At 31.9% G+C, this 6,131-nt stretch overlaps 1 long non-coding RNA gene across 1 annotated transcript; it reads right to left on the bottom strand.

Annotated features, from left to right (window-relative positions):
* Nucleotides 1-507: 507 nt before the first annotated feature.
* Nucleotides 508-5,874, bottom strand: LOC117335620. The gene is made up of 2 exons (XR_004534469.1): nucleotides 2,586-5,874; nucleotides 508-2,512 (listed from the first exon to the last, which is right to left on the bottom strand). It is a non-coding gene; the product is annotated as an uncharacterized LOC117335620 (long non-coding RNA).
* Nucleotides 5,875-6,131: the final 257 nt, after the last annotated feature.

Genomic DNA, 6,131 nt, shown 5'->3' with positions numbered 1-6,131 from the left:
CTGGCACGTCCTTAAATGACCCTGGCTGTTAATAGGACGTTAAACAAAACAAAAAACTCCAAAGAGCATATGTTGATTGCTGACCTTGTAAACGACCTTAAACAAAGGTTATTTTCATACTCAATACAGGTTTACCGCCTACTCGACTCCACCTATAGTTTTCGCCTCACCAACTATAGATAGAGATATGTTGGCATTGGTGTGTCTCACTTCAGTTCATACTACATATTGGTCTGGAGGCATGTCAATGGATGTCCAGGTGCATCACCGGCAGGGTGTTACACTGGTCACGTGATATGATATATTTTTTTCTATCACAGGTTATTATCAGTATTACACTGATCACGTGATATTTTTTTTTCTATCACAGGTTATTATCAGTATCATACTGGTCACGTGATATTTTTTTTTCTATCACAGGTTATTATCAGTATCACACTGGTCACGTGATATTTTTTCTATCACATGTTTTTTTAGCAGAAGCAAAAAAATCGACATAAGACCAAAACAAGTGTTAATTTTTCAATTTAATGCAATAAAACTACAAAACTTAAAAACTGTTAGATGTCAGAATGAAACAATGAATCAGTCTTTACAATGTCCGGTAAATTTAACACTCTCAAGACCATGCAGGGTCTTAAGACCTTACCACACTATTTTGGTAGTATCTGGGCAAGCAAAGATACATTGATGTCACATGGTAGTCATGTGATTTGACTAACAGTCATGTGACACAGTAAAGATATAACAGTCCTGATAATAGGTTGAATTATCATGCTTGTCTGATCAACAACAGGAAAAAAGGCAGTTCTTGGTAAACTTCAGGTTGATAAATATTCATAAACAGGTAACAATGAAGAAAAACATTTGTCTAAGATTAATATCTTCGAATGCCTTGCATTAAAATGAAAGCCTATATCTCGACAAAAATTTTTTCGTCTGAGAAACTATGCCTCCTGTGCTTCATGTAAAAATAAATTAAAAAAAATTGACAAAATTCAAAACATTTGGAAAATACGTCTGGGAGATCAAATGATTCAATAACTAGATGTGCTTTGGAATCTGAATCGATTGTCTATCCTATATTTACCACTGAGCATTTTGTTTTTTGTAAAGTATTTATTTTACTAATTATGTGCTCATCAGAGAACATAGAAAATACATATGAATATGTCATTTGAGAAATCTACTCATTTTGTTCATATGATTTTTACTTTATTTATAAGAAATTTGATCTTAACTAATAGCTAAATGTGTACATAATTATTTTGTAATGATAAGTGCCTTGACTGCAATCTCTTGGAAGTAATTGACTACAGGTGAAGTTTCTATCAGACTATCACAATTGATGGTTATAATATAGGACAGACTAACATGTTTGATTATCTCCCTTTAACAATACCAATTGGAGCTGGGCACGTCATGTTTTGTACATTAAGAGTAACAATAACAGATCACTTCTACAATATATATCATACTGTTATACCTTTAGAACAAGAATAGTATACCTTATAAATAATAACAGTAATTTTGGTAAGTAAGCATTTTCTACGAAAGTGCAACTATTACCAGCATTCAACTGACTATGATTGAGCGAAATCAATTCCGATACTTACAGTTTATATAATTCTTTTTTTTTTATCTTTTCATAATGTTCATATTTTAAACAGATTTCTTTTGTAAACCAAACTGTGTGGGTTGACAAGAATGGTCCACTTACACAAGTATTAAATTGTTTAAATGTTACAATTCCTTTTTTTAAAAAGACGAAACTTAATATACATTTACTATAAGTTTGCATTTCTGTCAAGTATTTTCTCTACCATCAGTTAAAGAAAGCTGATATTAACTAAAAGGTTACCAATATTTACTCTGAGAATTGTGGGTATCAATGTTTACTGATACATCCCTTTTATGTATCACACAGACATAGACTATGTCTTATATAATAATCTCCTATATATCCCATCATGTATATACAAGACTAATTTTTTTAATAACTTAGAAAAATCCTCAGACACCATTAGATACTTCTCTTCAAATTTTAAAATTCTGAGGAAGTAGTCTTCAAAAATTAATTGACATATTTTCCATTTTCTTTTGATGTAGGAGGAAATTCACATCCTACACAGTACATATCAAATGTAAACAGTGAATATTAAGGTCATACACAACCCATGAGTATTCAGCTTTACATTCTAACTTCTTGCTTCACATTCTACTAGACTTTTTATCTAAAGCAAAGCACTTTGTTGTGGTTAAAACACCTCTGTTGACTGGTACAATAGATTGAAGTAAACTGTCATTTAAAGTTTTTTGTTTTACAACAATTGTAATTAGAAATTTATTTCTGCTTATTTTTATTGATTCCTGAGCAGTTCTGGAAAATTAGAAAATAACTCCAAGTTTCATTGAAATAAAATGAACAAATAACAAAATGAAATGGGAAAAAACCTTGCATTAAAAAACAAACATGTCCTTACTTTGTCTTCATTTCAGTATAACAGGGTACCTGGTACACACCCCAAACATAGTGATAACTGGTATTGACTCTCACAGAACTCATCATTTCAGTATAACGGTACCTGGTACACACCCCAAACATAGTGATAACTGGTATTGACTCTCACAGAACTCATCATTTCAGTATAACAGGGTACCTACACCCCAAACATAGTGATAACTGGTATTGACTCTCACAGAACTCATCATTGTAAGTCTACCAATCAACTTTGAGACTGTGAGGGGAAAAAATCTCTAAATAATACGATCAAATAAAGTGAAGATCAGTGACAAATGGATGAAAAATGCTTGGTATTGACAAACTCGATGCGAGTATTACCGGGTATATCTTGTGTGAGTTATCTACTCCTAAATACAGAACTCTCTAAAGAGTAAAGATAAGAAAGTTACATTTGCCCTTCAAAAGTTCATATTTCAGCATATGATGGCCATATCCAGATGAACAATTGTTATAGGTCTAAGTAAATCATATATAATTACAACGAGATATAATAAGATCAATGCATAAACACATTAAACCTTATGTTTAATGCTAGATTTTACCACTAGGATAATGGATTCACTGAAAATTAAATCTAGGCCATCAGCTATTACAATGTGTAATTATCCACTACACTAGTCAAACCCCAACTTAAAAAGAATATGCATGAATATCAAGGATTATTTTACCTCTTGGGATGATCTGATAGAAGCAAGAGTATAAATAAATAAATGGTACTGTATCAGACATGAATATTTGCAATTCATGAAAATTGTTCTCAGTAATTTATTCCAGTAATCCTGATTACAAATATATATCGAAAAATGACAAGTATGATTGGTCAATTGTTGCCTGGAGTCATGACTGATAATTATGAATTGTACTGTTTTAATGATTGAGTTTAAAATCAAGATACCGACACTAAAACAGACCGACAGCTGTAAACACTGCCACATATACTCATGAGGGTGCTGACAAAGAACTGACATATCATGTGAAGACACCGGTCATCACAACTGACCATACTTAATTTATAGTCCATCATTTCATGGCCATACTCAAAATAAAATAGTATATATTAGTGAACATTTTCTCTGTCTGAATTTTATATGATATTGCGAACTGAAACAACTATCATCAACTTATCAGGGTGTATACGGGTAGATCACCAGAATTATCATCATGTTTAGGCAAGCAATGATGATTTTGGAGGTATCATTTGTCAGCAGATTTTAGTAAATTCTAATGGAGGCATTTGGCTCATTATCACACTTGGTTCATTGGATAGACCAAAAGAGTGACAAGATTAACTGTTGAGATGATATACTATTACCCAAACAACCTTGACATAAACAGTTATAGTCCTTCCCCAAAAATTAGTGATGCATTTCACCTACAAAATGCTTGTATATTGATTTTTTTTTTTGCAGAATAGTGGAACAGCTATTAAAGTATAAGAATTTGGAGATGAAGCAAAACAAAAAATAAAAATAAAAATCAGTACCAGTGGATATTATTTCGCTCCAAATCTTGCATGAGAGTTACTTCCCTTGATCATACTGAACAAGGAGTGTTTAGAAGCTATGATCTGATGTATTGATAAACCTAACATAAATAAATTGATTTAATGATGACAAAACACTATTGTGGTGCTACAATGCATGGGAATGATGAGGAAACATACAAAAAAATCACAATTCAACAAAAATATACACAACTACAAGTAAAATGGATCTGGAACAATGTTATACAGTCAGAAATATACACCTATAATATACATATATTTGCATTACCTGTGCAAAATACCGTAAAAGCTAAATTGCAGGACAGGAAAACAATAGCTATATTACCTTTTAATTTATTTTTTGTTTGATTTTTTATTCTGAACTAGTTATACACTGTAAACTACAAGTCACCATAAAAAGTGAAGTTCCATATATACCAGACATTTCCAAAGTTCAACTGTTGACATAAATTGCCAAATCCCTTTTTTGTCACCTGACATTAACAAGGTTGTTTTTTGTTCTACTGACATCTCTTTGAAAGAGGGTGTCATTATAACAGCTAGTTGACAGATTACAGGTACCTAAAAAAATAACTACAACAAACTGTGGTTAAGATATTTAATTTTGCAATAACTATATTTCAACAGAAAAGGAAAACTTTTAACACAGCAAATGCTTTTGTGTATTTAAGTTTCCAGATTTAACAGTAAGACATATACCATAAATATAAACAATAGGCCTATTTTTGCTGTTTGTTACAGAGTTTAACTACACTATCTATCAGTGCTAAACTGGTGAAACTATCAATGATAATGGCCTGATTATAAATACATATGTTCTTTTTAAAAATCTTTTCTTCCCTATATCAATCTCAAGTTTCCAAAACTGAATTATAAAGATACATAAAATACCCCAGAAATCTATGTGTTCCACTCTCAAATATGTCATTAACTCAAATCAAAGCTGGCTACACTGCCATAGCTAGTCCTAAGTCCTCAACTCAATCAAATTTTGTCATTTTTGCTTGACCTTGTATCACATATGTCTGATGCAGTTAGAGTTCAAAGACTAGTCTTAGGGTGCAGTAGGTACAAGGTGTATTGAGAGAGGAACCCAAGGATTCCACAGCTATGATAACATCAATGTGTGTAACAGTTATCAGGACTTTAAACATTGATGAAAAAAAAACCTGACACAAAACAAGCAATATAAACAGGTACAACCAAACATACAAATCAGTTTGCAGAAAATAAAAATGAGCAAATAAAAATGACAATATTCGGAATAAAAATTGTTCACATATTAATATGTAAAGCTAGAACAGGTAAAAATCTATGTATTGTATAATGGAACAGAGTTGTATGGTGATACAGTTCCATTTTTACTCGAGACAGATTATGGAGGTTGTATCTTCATAAAAAAAAATGCCATTCTTTGAGGGAATTCAAACTCAAGAGATTCAAATAACAAATGCAGATTCCTTTTTGCATAAAAGCAAATAATAATAATAAAAAGTTTGTTTTATTGATAAAAGAGATTCAATTTATCAAGTTGCCTGATGACACAATACCATTCACAGAGTATTTTGTATCAATAAAAAATAAACAACCTGTATCAGGATTCTGTAAGGTTACATGCTACCTCATAAATCAAGTATCTCACTGTGTGCACGTATCATATCATTTTGAAAATATCAACAAAATTTTGTATCTGTTGTAATAGCATACTTGTGTAATTTTTAAATATGTTGTCATGTTTTTTACTCACTTGAAAAAGAGATAAATGTCGCAGTAAGGTAACATACAGCCTTAAATGATGAAAATAAAGGATTTGCGTCACAGTAAGGTAACATACAGCCTAAAATGATAACAAGAGGCCCATGGGGCCTGTATCGCTCACCTGGTTGGATTTGACCAAATGTCAAAATAATGTTCATGTTCAATTTATTCATACACATACTCTCTAAGGGACTGAAAGACCCTATGGATTATTTTTACAACCTAATTGTGTTTGAAGAAACTAAGTTCCTTAGGGTGGGGAAAGACCCTTGGGCCTCTTAGACTCCGCCCCTCAGGCCCCTGGGTGTTCAGAGTAAAATTTATACAAACTCTGTTCCCCTCCCC

Source organism: Pecten maximus, chromosome 10 (assembly GCF_902652985.1).
Source record: "Pecten maximus chromosome 10, xPecMax1.1, whole genome shotgun sequence".
Taxonomy (NCBI): Eukaryota; Metazoa; Mollusca; class Bivalvia; order Pectinida; family Pectinidae; genus Pecten; species Pecten maximus.
This window is presented reverse-complemented; position numbering and strand designations above follow the sequence as displayed.